We start from the raw sequence: 14,467 nt of genomic DNA, 5'->3' as shown, positions 1-14,467 counted from the left end.
CCTTTTTAACCATTTATTTCTATATTTGCCAACAGTATCACTAATGCTGTCAGTACAAAAAATAACAATAAAAATGCAAAGGCAATTTTTACAGAATCCACCAGTTTAGACTTAATACTGAATATACGACTTTGAATTTATCAGCATGGTTAGAGAACAAAGTGAGCTACATGAACAGAGTTTCCAAGTGACTATAGTTTTTTTTAAGTTTTTTTTTTTTAATTAATTAAGCCTTCTAAAAGCAGGCAGCATGTAACAAAAAATGTTCAGATCAGGAACTGATCTAAATGCTGAGAGATCAGTACACTCTAAGCATTGAGAAAGAACATATTCCTCAGTCTCCTTTAATTGAGAAAAGCTCAAGTATGCATAATTCTTGGTAATTAAATATTTGTAGAATGCTCTATAGCTTAGAAAGGACTTTCACAGTCATATCTCACGTGATTCCAGGGAATCATTATAACCCAAATATTAAGTGAGATTAAATGAGCAGCCAGAGTCCCAAAGTTACCAAGTGGTAGAACCAAAAGCTGAGCAGAGCTTCTGACACTCACTTCCTTTTGCTTAACAGGCTGTCATGGCACTTCCCTTAGACACCAAAAAAGAATAAATCATGATTTAAGATGAAGGGGACAGGTGAGTGGTAAAAAGAAACGTCTAACTTAGATGAGCTCAATTTTATCTCTTTAGTTATGCCTCCCACTTATTAAAGCCTATCACAGCTAAGTACTGCTATTATTCCAATAGTTATCACAAAAACATAAATGAATAAGATTAACAGTGTACAGGAGTATTTTATTTCCCAAAATAAGTTCCTTAAGTCACATACATTTCTAGTATAATACACACAGTGTTATATGTAAGAAAAGGCTTTTTTGCTCACTCTTCAACCCAGGACAGGCTATGGGGAAATAAAATACCAGAAATCAGTGTTTCATGAATAGCACCCTGCCTAATCCATCCACCTAACTTTTCTCTTTTTTGCAAATGACTACAATCCCCTCAAAGGATGATCATGAATCAATTATAATTTTTCAAGGTGTCTGCTGGCAGAGAGAATATTTAAAACTTCAAGCAAAGAACACATAGAATTTCCTTATGCTGAATATAATTTCCACATTCTTTGGAAAATTACTTATCTTACAGTACACATGAATGTCTTTGGAGGCTACTGAGTAATAGAAGCTGGAAGGAAGATTCCTTCTATGGGTCTTCCTCACTCCTACATATTTTGCTAGATATGCTCACAATATAAGGTCCTATTGATTACAGAGGCCATTTCTCAGAATTGTGTTTGTGGCAAGCAACCCTGAGGAATGAGATAATGTTTTCTGTGAAGACAATGGACAGGCTTCCTTAAGGCTTCTATAACAGAAGGTAAATACTCCTCAGCTATGAGGCGAACTAACTGTGTGCATAGCATCAATCTACACCACACAACATTATCCCCATAAGACTTGGGAAGCAAGGGGAACTACTACGAACAAGGGGAACTACTGCAAGTCTCTGATTCAGGAGTTCCGTGTTTTCTACCAGAATCCATGAAACAGTAACAGGTTAACTTATCAGCTTGAAGGTACAACAAAATAAAATCCTACACCTGACAATGGATTATTTACTCATTCCTGAATGACTAATATTTTTGTTACCAAAAGTTCCAGTTCTTCATTTCTATCAGCGTTTTATATTGGACATTCCTATTCATCAATTTTTATAATGTTGAAGGCTGACGTGGAAACTTTTAATTATCCAATTCTTTCCTTTTTTTTTTTTTTTTTTTAGCAATAAAAGTAGAGCCTGGATCTCTGAATGATATGTAAAACAAAGCTTCCCACCAAATCTGGAACATTTCACTATAATCATTACAGAGAAGGGAAATAAATTTCTTGATTCTTCAGGCTCCTGAATTGAAAGGATTTTTGCTATAGAAGTTTAGGTTTTCCGAAGAAATATACTTGCTGACAGTAGCCACCGCCCTTCGCCTTTGATTTGTTGTTTCTAAACCGTGTTGTAATAACCAAGAGCATTATGAGAGTGAAAGTGAAAGTCGCTCAGTCGTGTCCGGCTCTTTGCAACCCCATGGACTGTACAGTCCATTGAATTCTCCAGGTCAGAATAGTGGAGTGGGTAGCATTTCTCTTCTCCAGGGGCTCTTCCCAACCCAGGTTTGACCCAGGGATCGAACCGGGGTCTCCCACATTGCAGGCGGATTCTTCACCAGCTGAGCCACAAGGGAAGCCCAGGAGTCTTATAGTAAATCTAAATAACTCAAACTTGAGAGACAATCCAATGGGTAAAAAATACGGCTTTTCTGGACTAAACTCTGCTCCCAAAATCTTTTCGGAGGGAGAAAGAGGAGAGATGAGTACACTTCCTGAATTTGTGCTTGCTTGAGTTCAGATTCAGATAAAAGATTTTTTAGATGAAATAAGACTTTATATCATTAATTCACAACCTCAAAATAGCACATGTATATGGCAAATTGAAAAGAAAGAGCTAGCTTGACTGAGTTTTCAACAACAAAGTCTAACAGCTGATGGGCAGAAGCGTTTTCTCAGTACTAGCAAACTGAAAATCTTATTCACTACTAATATGAGTATAAAACACCATGAATATTCTAAACAGCAATTTGACAATAAGAATCTAAAAAAGTAATTCTCAATGACTCAGTAATTCTAATTATAGAAGTTTGTCCTGTGGAAATAATCAGAGAAGTGCCAAAAGAACTATATTGTTATCTATTAATCTTAGTATTATATTTATTAGCAAAAAGAAAATGTTTGAATAGTGTATGCTTGTTAAAAATTATACAGTGAATTATATTGAAGGTTACAAGAAAATTCTTTCAATTTATACAAAAGAATGCATGAAAAGTGAAAAATGAAGTCGCTCAGTCGGGTCCAACTCTGTGCGACCCCATGGACTGTAGCCTATCAGGCTCCTCTGTCCTTCGGATTTTCCAGGCAAGAGTACTGGAGTGGGTTGCCATTTCCTTCTCCAGGGGATCTTCTCGACCCAGGGATCGAACCCAGGTCTCCCACATTGTAGGCAGATGCTTGTACTGTCTGAGCCACCAGGAAGTATCTTCATAATGTGAATACATACAAACTCAGAGGCTAAAAACTATTTAAGAAACAGAAAAAATACTGAGATGGTTGCCTATGGACAGATAAATTAATAATAGCTTTTATCTTCCAGTTGTATCTTTCTATATTGCCATCAATTTATTTCCTTATAGAGCTTCTATAATCATTAGAAGAAAAGTATTTTGATAAGGATTGCCAATAGATTAATTATATAATTGGGTACACATTTGTGGACTTCTGCTGAAGGTGCACATATGTGTGTGTATAAATGTTAAAAACAAAACTTTAAAAATTATATTAATATCACCACATATCACTCCAAAAAAATCCAATCACTTTAAAAGAATATACTAAAGAAAATAATATGATGAATTTTGTAGGGAAAATTGATAACATATAATGTTTTTTAACTTAGTAAACATGACATTAGACTCCTTTTTCAATGAGTCAAATTATTTCATTGACTTATGGGAAGTTAACATCAAAAAACATTATGAAATTAAGGAGTGAATAAAATGAACTTCTACCTGAGAAAAACTCAGATTGACTTAATGAACTATATGAAGTCAAGTTTTATTTACAAACTGACATTTGAAACTTGAATATAAAATATAAGAAACAGTTTGATAAAATAGGGAAGAAGTAAAAAAAATTATGTCTATGTATATATTCATTCAATTCAGGAATATCTTTTGAAATGCTTCTTGTCAAAGGATATTGTTCCTTTCAACTGGAAAATTAGTGAGATAAGATGCTTCTCAGGTGGCCAACAATTTTATATGAAAACAGAGGATGTGTTCAACCGTTTAGAAGTGTTAGTATATTCTGTAAGCTGGTATTGCATGTAACTCTCAGTTTCATGACTGAATGTAGCAAATCAAGAGAAAAGGCACAGATATTGAGACATATAATTCAAGTAGCCTAGGTTATATTGGTAAAATCACAACCACATTCTATGAAGAAAATCTTTTCTTTAAAAAAAAAGCAGGTGAAAAGGAAGAAATTAATAAAGATAACTTTAATAGAGTGCAGGTCAAAGTTAAAAGAAGCAAAGTAACTTCTATTGATGAAGCAACGACCTCTTTTAAATAACCTCTTATAAAATATCTAAAATAATTGATATTATATGTAATATATAAATATATAAGCATATAATATATAAAATACATAATTGATAATATACACATATTTCCAAAGAAATAGGTACAATCATAACAACATGCAATGCTAAATATCAGTATTATATTGCATGTTTTTAAAATATGAAAAAATATATATATGTATATAGAGAGAAAGATAAATATATACAGGAAGAACATATAATAATTTAAAGTAACTTTTAGAACAGAGTGGGACAAAAATAAAAAACCTGCTGCTGCTGCTAAGTCACTTCAGTCGTGTCCGATTCTGTGTGACCCCATAGACGGCAGCCCACCAGGCTCCCCCGTCCCTGGGATTCTCCAGGCAAGAACACTGGAGTGGGTTGCCATTTCCTTCTCCAATGCAGGAAAGCGAAAAGTGAAAGTGAAGCCACTCAGTCGTGTCCGACTCTTCAAGACCACGTGGACTGCAGCCTACCAGGCTCCTCCATTGATGGGATTTTCCAGGCAAGAGTACTGGAGTGGGTTGCCATTGCCGTCTCCGAAAATAAAAAAGAACATTAGAAAAAGTAATTGTTATTGTTGTGTAGCTGCTAAGTTGTGTTTGATTCTTTGTGACCCCATGGACTGCAGGTAATCATTGCTGAGCTTCAGGATTGATGAGAGCCTTCCAAAAAAATGAATTTGTAATGTGCAGCTTTAGCTGCTAGACTACTCCCATGTAATTATTTCCAGAGGTTGAACCAAAAATATTTACATGATACAAATAAAATTTAATGCAAGAAGAAGCTAACGGGCTATTTTTTTAGCCAATACTTGATATATTTGTTTCATTTAACAGAGATTAGACTATTTAAATAAATAGATGATCAGTCTACAATAATAATAATATTACTTCTTTCTGTGATTTCTATTTAGGAATATCAGAAACACTAATATTAAAAGGCTACTTATTTTATTGTGAACTTCATTTTATATTTCAACTAATGAGAAAAGAAAGCTAAGACACTGATAAAAGTATCAAGGCGGTTTTCTAATAATATGATAATTACTATTATTATTATAATTTTTTAGAAAATAATTTTCTAATAATAATAAGGCCCTCCTATATAAATGCACTATGTGGATAAACTTTCATAATAGAACAAATAATACACTGGTAAAAATATATAGATTAGAATTACATATGAGCTAAAATTGGCATTATCATTATTTAGATATTGAGCCTCATATGGTTACCAATAAAATTACTTTGTTATTTGAAATTTTAAAATTTTCCTTTTAATTTTTCTGGATATTAGAGTTCATAGTGAAGTCGCTCAGTCATGTCCGACTCTTTGCGACCCCAGGGACTGTAGCCCACAAGGCTTCTCAGTCCATGGAATTTTCCAGGCAAGAGTACTGGAGTGGGTTGCCATTTCCTTCTCCAGGGGATCTTCCCAACCCAGGGATCGAACCCGGGTCTCCCACACTGAAGGCAGATGCTTTACCGTCTAAGCCACCAGGGAAGCCCTATTGTTCCATCTTTGTTTCATAACGTATTTAATAATTTTCAATTAAACAGAAAAACTTAAACAAGCCATACGCACATAAACTTATCATAAAAAACTGTCACACCCTGTGATGTCCTTAACATCTACAATGCTCAGAGACTGAGGGAGGTAGAAAAGAGAGTAAATGATTAGACTGAGGCTAAGTTCTTATGTTAAGCAGTACTGGACATTATACAAAATAAAAGAAAAGACAATATTCTTGCTAGCAGCTTGACAAAGAAAAGACAAAAATCAGTTGAATTTCAAAAGCAGTAATCTATTGATGGATTTTCACTGGCTCCCATTATTTTCAGTTCAGTTTAGTTGCTCGGTCATGTCCAACTATTTGCGACCCATGGACTGCAGCACGCCAGGCCTCCCTGTCCATCACCAACTCCCAGAGTTCACTCAAACTCATGTCCACTGAGGCACTGATGCCATCCAAACATCTTATCCTCTGTTGTCCCCTTCTTCTCCTGCCCTCAATCTTTCCTAGCATCAGGGTCTTTTCAAATGAGTCAGCTCTTTGCATCAGGTGGCCAAAGTATTGGAGTTTCAGCTTCAACATCAATCCTAACAATGAATGCCAGGACTGATTTCCTTTAGGATGGACTGGTTGGATTTCCTTGCAATCCAAGACTCTCAAGAGTCTTCTCCAACACCACAATTCAAAAGCATCAATTCTTTGTCACTCAGCTTTCTTTATAGTCCAACTCTCACTTCCATACATGACTAGTGGAAAAACCATAGCTTTGACTAGATGGACCTTTGTTGGCAAAGTAATGTCTCTGCTTTTTAATATGCTATCTAGGTTGGTCAAAACTTTCCTTCCAAGGAGTATGTGTCTTTTAATTTCATGGCTGCAGTCACCATCTGCAGTGATTTTGGAGCCTCAAAAAATAAAGCCAGCCACTGTTTTCACTGTTTCCCCATCTATTTGCTAACAAGTGATGTGACTGGATGCCATGATCTTAGTTTTCTGAATGTTGAGTTTTAAGCCAACATTTTCGCTCTCCTCTTTCACTTTCATCAACAGGCTCTTTAATTCTTCTTCGTTTTCTGGCTTAAGGGTCGTGTCATCTGCATATATAAGGTTATTGATATTTCTCCCAGCAATCTTGATTTCAGCTTATGCTTCATCCAGCCCAGGGTTTCTCATGATGTACTCTGCATATAAGTTAAATAAGCAGGGTGACAATATACAGCCTTTACGTGCTGGAACCAGTCTATTATTCCATGTCCAGTTCTAACTGTTGCTTCCTGACCAGCATACAGGTTTCTCAAGAGGCAGGTCAGGTGGTCTGCTATTCCCATCTCTTTCAGAATTTTACAGTTTATAATGATCCACACAGTCAAAGGCTTTGGCATAGTCAATAAAGCAGAAATAAATGTTTTTCTGTAATTCTCTTGCTTTTTTGATGATCCAGCGGATGTTGGCAATTTGATGTCTGGTTCCTCTGCCTTTTCTAAATCCAGCTTGAACATCTGGAAGGTCATGGTTCATGTATTGCTGAAACCTGGCTTAGAGAATTTTGAGCATTACTTTACTAGCGTGTGAGATGAGTGCAATTGTGTAGTAGTTTGAGAATTCTTTGGCATTGCCTTTTTTGGGAATGGAATGAAAACTGACATTTTCCAGTCCTGTGGCCACTGCTGAGTTTTCCAAATTTGCTGGCATATTGAGTGCAGCAAGTTCACAGCATAATCTTCCAGGATTTGAAATAGCTCAACTGGAATTCCATCACCTCCACTAGCTTTGTTCATAGTGACGCTTCCTAAGGCCCACTTGACTTCACATTCCAGGATGTCTGGCTCTAGGTGAGTGATCACACCATCATGATTATCTGGGTCATGAAGATATTTTTTGTATAGTTCTTCTGTGTATTCTTGCCACCTCTTCTTAATATCTTCTGCTTCTGTTGGGTCCATACCATTTCTGTCCTTTATTGTGCCCATCTTTGCATGAAATGTTCCCTTGCTATCTCTAATTATCTTGAAGAGATCTCTAGTCTTTCCCATTCTGTTGTTTTCCTCTATTTCTTTGCACTGATCACTAAGGAAGGCTTTCTTATCTCTCCTTGCTATTCTTTGGAACTCTGCATTCAAATGGGTATATCTTTCCTTCTCTCCTTTGCTTTTTGCTTCTCTTCTTTTCACAGCTATTTGTAAGGCCTCCTCAGACAGCCATTTTGCTTTTTTGCATTTCTTTTTCTTGGGGATGGTCTTGATCCCTGTCTCCTGTACAATATCATGAACCTCCATCCATAGTTCATCAGGTACTCTGTCTATTAGATCTAGCCCCTTAGATCTATTTCTCACTTCCACTGTATAATCATAAGAGAGTTGATTTAGGCCATACCTGAATGATCTAGTGGTTTTCCCCACTTTCTTCAATTTAAGTCTGAATTTGGCAATAAGGAGTTCATGATCTGAGCCACAGTCAGCTCCTGGTCTTGTTTTTGCTGACTGTATACAGCTTCTCCACCTTTGGCTGCAAAGAATATAATCAATCTGCTTTTGGTGTTAGCCATCTGGTGATGTCCATGTATACAGTCTTCTCTTACGTTGTTGGAAGAGGGTGTTTGCTATGACTAGTGCGTTCTCTTGGCAAAACTCTACTAGCCTTCGCCCTGCTTCATTCTGTACTCCAAGGCCAAATTTGTCTGTTCCTCCAGGTGTTTCTTGACTTCCTACATTTGCATTCCAGTCCCCTAAGCTTTGAATAAAATTTATCTTAAAACACGCCATCACAAGTCAGGGTTTTTTGGGGTTTTTTTTCCATTTTTAATAAGAAATAAGAAATTTTTCAAGGTTAAGTCTTATAACAATAGCTTGAGTAGGAACAGTTAAAGGATTTCTCTAATGAAAATGAAGGCACTAAAAAAAAAAAAAGCCTTAAAAGAAAAAGTTAAGCATACAAGCTACAAAAAAATAAATTTATAATATGACAAAAATGAGCATCAGATCCAATTGTATCAAATTGTTGCATAAAGAATACCTATGCCCTGAATAGAGACTATTTTTGACTATACATTATAGCTACTTTGCTCCTGACTTAACACCAATTGTAGAATTACAGAGATAAAAACATTCACTTCTGTAATACTTAAAAAACATGAGAGAGAAGAAACTGAAGAATATTGCCCAAAAGAAATAAATGAAGATCAGTAACTGTTTCTCCTAAAAACAGGTCCTTATTTAGAATGATTTAGAGAGACATATGCTCCTGTATCCATAAAAAGGAGTATTACTCCCATAGGTTTCCATCCCAGTTCCCCAACCTTCTAGCTTAGTTAAAAATTATTACAACAATAATATATTTTTCTGTTTCTGTCTTTTGCCTGAGGCAAATCTTTAAAGAAATAAACAACTAAGTAGAACTGATAAAGTGTTTACTTCATTTCAGGTCCATTACATGAACAAAAACCTTATAAAGTGACATCACTACAAAAAGACAAAATCCAAAGGGATTTTGCAAGATTTAGGAAGCAGGCATTGAAAATATCCCTGAGCAAGTGAGTATAACTACTCTTAAGAGAAAAGAATAGGAACAACACTGCAATGTTGTAATCAGGTAAAGATTGATTAGGTAACTTAGACTAGAAAACAAATGAATTACACATGATATAAAAATATAGGATTTAAACTTCCAAGATACTGGAAGATCAATACAGTAATAAAAGAAAAAAAGCCATGAAAAGGGGAAAAAGTCAGTGAGTTTCGTTACTGAAAAAGGTATGCTTTAAAGAGACTCACCCATGGGCAGTGAAGGCTAGAATTCTATTAAGTAAACACAGGTATAATCCGGTATAACACCAACAAAAAATACTAAGAAGGAGTTTTAGAAGTGCTAGATGGGAGAGGTATTATCATAGGATGAGTCAAAACTCACTTTAAAATACTTCATTAAGTATAATTATAAAAGTCTATATGGTGATAAGTTGAATCATTTGAAAAGAAAGGAACATGACTCTTAAGCAATCGTTCTAAGTGCTACTGTAATAAAGTAAAATATAAAGTATAGGCAGTCGGGGAGAATTCATTCACCACCTTAACAGAAATTTAGAAAAATTCCAGAAACTAAATATAGAATATGTAATTCTAAATATCATAAGATCTTTTGAGAAAACACATATACTTAATATACACTGAAACTATCTCCAAGAATATAACTAATCACTGTTAAATAAAGAAAACAGTTAATAATGAAAAGAATTTATTCTTTATAAATTAAAGTTTAATAATACATACTACAACACTGTCACTCTTACCTTCCATAAAAGTCACATATTTTGTCAGGTGCAGTTTCTATCAGAGGAAAAGCTACAAATAGGTATGTATGAATTACAAAATACATAGTACAACCATCTAATGAGAAACCAATAAAACTGACAATATAATGAGAAACAGATAATGAGAACATGTGAGAGATGAAACTCAAAATATGCATTTGGATAATTTCTTATCAATTGATAGACAGCGACGATGGGAAGAAGTAGTGAAAAATATGAGTCTCCACAATGGAGTCATTTAACTTAAACCTTCCCAACTGAAGTGTATTTAAATTATTAAACATAGACATTCCCATCTTATATAGATAGCGAAGACACAGAGCAGCAAATGAACTTTGATCTCCAAGTGTGACAAGCTCTCTGGAGAAACAGGGAAACTCAATAAAGCACACAGGATACCCACCTGATTTCTGCATGAGGCTCAGACAATAATGGGCTGAAATGCAGTGACTTATGGTTCCCTGTTTCCAAATATATAAATACATATTTCATAAAATAAATGTTATATGTATAATGTATGCAATCTTATACATATAATATTTATTGTACTCACAGGCTACCCTAGAAGCTCAGCTGGTAAAGAGTCCACCTGAAATGCGGGAGACCTGGGTTCAATCCCCACATTGGGAAGATCCCCTGGAGGAGGGCATGGCAACCCACTCCAGTATTCTGGCCTGGAGAATCCCCATGGACAGAGGAGCCTGGCGGGCTACAGTCCACGGGGTCACAGAGCCGGACATGACTGAGTGACTATTAGCACAGGATACACACACACAAAAAAACTTTTTTTTCCCAAACAGGAGCAAACTCAGTTACTTGGGGAAACTTATGGCTTACTGGCATATTTGAAAGATGTTAAAGATGAACAGAATGAAGGGTGAAAAAAAAACTTTACATTGAAGAGGATTAAAAATTAATGTTGATATTTAACATGCACTTAACTGTGCTACCCAATAAAAGAATTCAGCTTAAATGCAAATATTCAAATCATAAAAAGATTATATATAGTATGGTCATGCAAAAATTGTCCTGTGGGTATTATTATTTGAATTCACTATTATTACTTGGCCAAAGTGCAAATACTTCTATTGACTATAACTAAAAATAACACCCACCTAAATAGTAACAAAATGTGATTTTCTTCTGTTTTCTAACACATCAATAAAAGATCAAATACTGCAAATACTAAACAAAAGCTCCATTGAAAAAAATTAATGCCTACATAATTTTTAAAAAGCACAAAATACTTTTATTAAAAATGATACTCCTAAAGAAAAATGAAAGTGTTCAAATCTCCAGATTTTATAATCATATTTAAAATCTACTATGCTCATATTGAAGGACAAAAGAATTAAAAACTATAAAATAAGTGTAAGATATTTTACAGTACATGGATACAAGAAAAAGAGAGTCTGTTAATATATTTAAATTATTTCTAAAATCAATGTTCATATAAAGGGAGCAATCAGGAAACATGTATTTATGGACAGTTTAATTTTCTAGATACCTGTGATTCACCTCCATAAGCACTAAAAAAGAAAAAGAAAACATTTTATGGTTATCTTTCCAACATGTATTATACATTCCCTTGTGGCCTTAACAGAGGGAATTAAACATTTGTGGAAATTGATTTGTATACGCTGAACTGTGACATGTTTGGAATATGAACATGTGCCCTGAATTCAGTAAAGAGAGTATTAGACTTTTATATGTGTCTTTGACAGTAGTTTGCAACCTTGGATGAACAATGAGAACTACCTGAGGAACATTTAAAAATAAAGATACTAGAGTCCCAATTCTATCCATTATCACTACCCTACCTGTCACCCTTTATTCTGATTCTGTGGCTGCAGTCTAGTATCTTAGGAGACCTGAGAAAACAAAAGACAAAGTAGCCACAGGGACCAGTGTTACAATATAAAAGGATAGATTTTTACTTTTAAAAAGTTATCATGCAGGAGAGAAAACCAACACTAAAGTTATAGGGAACCTATTTTCTAAACCTTGATCGTAATAAATAGCTTTGCAGATGGCAAAACATATTTTGCAATAAAATTTGTCTCAAACTATTTTGAATCTTTATTTCTTATTCAATAATAAATTATAATTTGTCTTCATTCTTCATAGTCTAATCTCCCTATATTCTCAATCATTTTGTAAACTTTCAATCATGAAAGGCAACCATGCTAGCTCAATTTTTATTCATTTGTGGTCCTGAGTACACCCATGAATATTCACTGATTTATTTATCAAAAAATTTCCACTGCACTTAAGAAGACCTCATAAAACAGTGTGGAGAATCTATTCAAGTTTCTGAAGTTTAGCTATAATTTAAAATATTTCACAATTTCTATACTATGTATCACATAAATCATATTGCAAAATGATATTTATCATGGTTGTTTTAAATGCCATTACTAAAATTGGATGATTGTCTTTTCAATACTTTTCAATGGGATTCTTAGGAATCCCATTTGTAGTCTTTATTTAAAAGTTGTAGATGATATCGATTCTTCAGTCAGTCAAATCACTTTCTGGCATTTCCCCCTATTATAGAAAGGATGGAAAGCTTACAGTCACATTTTTCACAATCCCTTGCAGCTAGGTTTCTGCATCTAGTATACACACCCAAGCAAGGTCTGGAAGAAAGAAACTAATACTTCAGTTAAATCATATGGATATCAACCATTTTGCCTAAGAACCCTGAATGATACTTAATCTAATAAAGTTCTAATAAATCTACATAGGCATGAGTAGTAGAAAACTCAGAGACAACTGACATGCTACAATTAATTAGCTCAAAGACTCAATTTCCATTTGTACCCCTCTATAAGGGCATGGCAACCCACTCCAGTATTCTTGCCTGGAGTATCCCATGGATGGAGGAGCCTGGTGGGCTACAGTCCACGGGGTCGCAAAGAGTGGGACATGACTGAGCAACTTCACTTTCACTATATGCAATTACATATACATTCAGAATCAGCTTTTTCATGAGAAATAATCACACAAAAAGCGTTTGCATGGGGAAAATTCTTTTCATCCTGCATTCGGTTTTAAACTAAATTTAAAATTAAAATTTTATAAACAGGGCTGTTATGATTATTATGCAAAAGGAAGCAGATGTTGGCAACACACAGAAGTCCTCAGAGGAAACAGAGGAAATGTTGTGGGCAAGGGGAGAATACTTTGAGCCTAAACTGGGATTTGAAAAAAGTACTCTTATCATGCAAAAGAAGAAAAAGATAGTTTGACCTAAAATAGGGCAAGAGTTTAAAAGAATACATCAAATTTGGATTATGAGATATTATAGAGTCAAAGTAAGTTTGAAAAAAGCAGTGGAGAAGCAGGCTCATGTAAGAAAAAGCTGGAGGTAGAACCTGGAAAGTAAAGGCCTAAAGAATTGGAGGGGAGAAAAAAAAAAAAAAAGAATTGGAGGAGAATGGACCAGAGTTCAAGATTAGATGGGTGAAAATAGAAAACTCCCAAGATATGTCTAGACAGTAACAGCACTAGAAGACAAACAGTATAAGAAAAAGTGAAAGCGTTATTCACTCAGGCGTGTCCAACTATGCCACCTTGTGGACTACAGCCCGCCAGGGTCCTCTATCCACGGAATTCTCTGGGGCAAGAATACTGGAGTGGGTAGCCATTCCCTTCTCCAGGGGATCTTCCTGAACCAGGGATTGAGCCTGGGTCTCCCGCACTGCAGGCGTATTCTTTACCATTTGAGCTACCCAGGGAAGCCACAGGTATGCCCAAACCTGGGCCTAAAATGACCAAAAAAAAAAAAAGAGCATTGAAATGAAAAAGAAAGCACCTACAAGGTTAATTCTACAGATGTTAGAATTACTTTTCATAGAATAATTTTAAAATGAGTTCATGTCTCAGTAATAAACAGAAAGGACTGATGCTCAGTTGAGAAACAACCATTTATGACACAGTGTATGGTTACACTAAGACCACGCTTATAGAATAGCTTATAACTGCTTTAATCATCAACCAAATACTTAAGACACTGACATGCACACACTGCTATATTTAAAACAGATAACCAACAACTATCTACAGTGCAGCACAGGGAACTCTACTCAATACTCTTTAACAACCTAAATGGGAAAAGAATTTAAGAATAGATACAAGTATATGTATAATTGAATCACTTTGCTGTGTATCTGAAACTGCACAACATTGCTAATCAACTACACTTTGATATAAAATTTTTAAAAAAATTAAGTATCCACAGCAAGATTTACAGCTAAGGTGTACTTTCATGTCTAACTTGCAGATTTATTTGAAAGGATGATGAAAATATTTGCATGAACAGAGGTGTGCAAAAATGACCCACTAATTAGCAGTACAAGTCATCCTGGATTATTACTTCATTATTATCATTGCTTCAAACCTCTCAACAGGACTGTAAATGTGACTTCTTAAGTTAATAAAATAGAATTAATTGG

At 35.0% G+C, this 14,467-nt stretch overlaps 1 protein-coding gene across 1 annotated transcript in view; it reads right to left on the bottom strand.

The window, feature by feature from the left end:
• GBE1 (1,4-alpha-glucan branching enzyme 1) overlaps nt 1-14,467 on the bottom strand; it is a 284,621-nt gene that overhangs the window by 141,028 nt on the left and 129,126 nt on the right. The window lies entirely within an intron of this gene.

This window comes from Odocoileus virginianus, chromosome 25, assembly GCF_023699985.2.
Source record: "Odocoileus virginianus isolate 20LAN1187 ecotype Illinois chromosome 25, Ovbor_1.2, whole genome shotgun sequence".
NCBI lineage: Eukaryota > Metazoa > Chordata > Mammalia > Artiodactyla > Cervidae > Odocoileus > Odocoileus virginianus.
Note: the sequence above shows the minus strand (reverse complement) of the source record. Positions and strands in the feature narration are given on the sequence as shown.